Source organism: Physeter macrocephalus, chromosome 15 (assembly GCF_002837175.3).
Source record: "Physeter macrocephalus isolate SW-GA chromosome 15, ASM283717v5, whole genome shotgun sequence".
Lineage (NCBI taxonomy): Eukaryota > Metazoa > Chordata > Mammalia > Artiodactyla > Physeteridae > Physeter > Physeter macrocephalus.
The window spans coordinates 42017956-42020600 of NC_041228.1; the positions used below are offsets into that span (position 1 = coordinate 42017956).

Below are 2645 nucleotides of genomic sequence, written 5' to 3' on the forward strand. Positions count from 1 at the left end.
CACTCTACAGACAGTTGAATGCACAGAGAGTTTTTCCACTTTAACTTCTTGTCTTCTAATTTATTAAACCTACATTCCAAAATTCAGAAACCTGTTTTGAGATGTATTAGATGTGAATTAACTTCTTTTGGTACAAACGCATTTCTTTCCTGGAGTACAATACTTTTTATGACGTCTGATGGTTCCTGAAAATCAATAAAGCCAGTCGATGGTTAATGTTTGACTGAGGTGAAGGGAGAGGCTGGGGAAGCAGAGCAGAGCAGAGGAAGTGTCCTCTGGGGAAGATACTCAAGTCCCAGCAAGAGTCTCAACAGCTGAATGGAAGAAAATAACTTTTAACAACCATTTTGTTACTTACAGAAAGGTAAGCGTTGACATGTCTTAACTATGTCGATAGCGTATTTCTTTAAGAATGACAGAATACATGGTGGAGGGATTACTTAAGTTGCTGGACAAATTTATTCCTTGAGGGGTGCTATGTATCATTTGTTGGGAAGGAAAGTTTATTCCTAGTGTGGTAATTGCTTACGGAGCATAATTCTTTCGCGGTTTCTTTTTATTAGTCTATATCTTTTATAAATTCATTTGATGAAGCGGTTTGGCTTGAATCTAGCTTTGTAGTGGCATTAAAGAAAAGAATAAACTTTTGGATGTTTAAATGTGGATTACACCCATTCTTTGTAATTAAAATAGAAAAAAATTTCCTAGCCCTGAGATGCCCTGGGGCTCTTATACTCTACAAATCAGGGCTGGAATCTCATTTTCACAAAGTGTCATCTCTCAGATGTGGTCTTCAAAAACTGAGCATTCTCTTTACTTCTCAGAGAGTGAGATTCAACTTAGGATTCTTAGGACTGACTGCCCAGGACACAGCAGGGAAGGGGAAAGTCATAGGAGGAAAAAAGCCCTTTCTTAAAAGAAGTGGAATAAGATTTGAAAACAGACAGATCTGCCTTCCCAATTGGGAAAGCAAGGCTGGTGTGTATGTTGGTCAGATTCTGGTCATTCTTTCGGCCCCATTGGCAGACGTAACATCAACTAACGTGTGATTATTTTGAGATGTCAAAACATGTACAGCTTATTGGTGTCTTCAAAGGTCCAGCCCCTGCCTCTGTCTCAGTTTTTTCTTCATTGTGAGTGACTTTCTGGGAACAGATGCCCTCTGTGATGGGGGATACCAAACAGGAGATTGGAAGAGCAATGTATTCTCTAATATTTTCTTGTCTTTATTTTTCTTCAAAAACTTAGATAGCAAGAGAGGAATAACTTGAAAGAAGAAGAGAGCATATGTTTAGGAGTAAAAGGTCATTTTAACAACAAAGTTAAAGACAATCTGAGAAAAAAGTGCACAGAACACACTCATTAAATAAGTATGTGATTAAATCAATAAGGGAGATATGTCTTCTTCTGCAACTCCACAATAAGTTCTGCTGTCCTGATGATTCTTATACTTCCAAAATGGGGCGGGGGGGAAATCATGGCAATTAAAGTTGCCTCTTAATCATGTAAATCTACAGTGGAAACCAAATTTTTCTGTTCTTCCCAATAAGTCAGTTTCGATCTTCAAACTGTGCCTTGTTTTTTAAAAGATAGGATGCTAGAAATTCAATGGGATTTGGTGGTCTTTCCTTTGCAAGCACAGCAAGTCCTTGTAATCAGATAGACACAACTGTCTCATCCAGATAGGCACGAGTTGGCAAAGACTGGAGATCCACTTTCTGTTTTGATGACTTTTCTGCATTAATTTTCTCATTTTCTACTATCCTAGTTGGCCCTTTATATAGGCTGTTCCTCCATATCTGTGGTTCTGTATCTACAGTTCCATATCCGTGGATTCAAGCAACAGGAAATCGTGTAGTACTACAGTATTTACTACTTTTCAGACATTCAGAACCTTAAAAAATTCCTTCCCAGCCGACCTCCACTACAAGAAATGTTAAAGAAAGCCCTTCAGGAGGATGGGAAATGAGAGCATTCAGCTCTCACCAGGAAACAAATGAGTCTTACTGAGTGAGGGTTGATCGTGGACTATAGGGTGAATGAAGGTTTATCATGGACTGTTGGGTATATAGTTTATGAGTCTTCAGGGTTGGGCAGATGGGTTAGGCCAGTTTCATCATTTACCAGCCAGCAAGCACTGAACAGATTGCTTAAGCTCACTGTACCTTAATTTTCTCATCTACAAAATGGAGATATTTGCCTAACCAAGTGATTGTGACAGTAAATTAGATCAGTGCGTAAAGAACTCAGTACCTTGTCTGACACCCAACAGACGTTCAATGAATATTAACTCTTCTTTCCATGAGAAAGTTCAAGCAGGTGATGCAGGTCAAACTGAGAAGTTGCTGTTTCATTCTCTAGGGGAAAAACCGAGTAATGCTGCAATAACTACATCGTCCATTGTGCAAGGGAGAAACCAATTCTATGCCAAAGAAGTGGGGTCCAATAATATGAGAGGATGAGAAAACACTTGAGTTTTGCTTTTTTTTTTTTAAAATGAGACACTTTATTTAATTTATTTATTTTTGAGGTTTTTTTGTTTTTTTTTAGCATCTTTATTGGAGTATAATTGCTTTATAATGGTGTGTTAGTTTCTGCTTTATAACAAAGTGAATCAGTTATACATATACATATATCCCCATATC

At 37.9% G+C, this 2645-nt stretch overlaps 1 protein-coding gene across 1 annotated transcript in view; it reads left to right on the plus strand.

The window, feature by feature from the left end:
- The first annotated feature begins 272 nt into the window (after positions 1-272).
- The window catches only part of CDH17 (cadherin 17), a 101438-nt gene continuing 99065 nt past the window's right edge, over positions 273-2645 (plus strand). Inside the window, exon 1 of the mRNA XM_024115913.1 lies at positions 273-364. The gene's annotated coding sequence lies outside the window, so the exon portion shown is untranslated. The remainder of the gene's footprint in view (positions 365-2645) is intronic.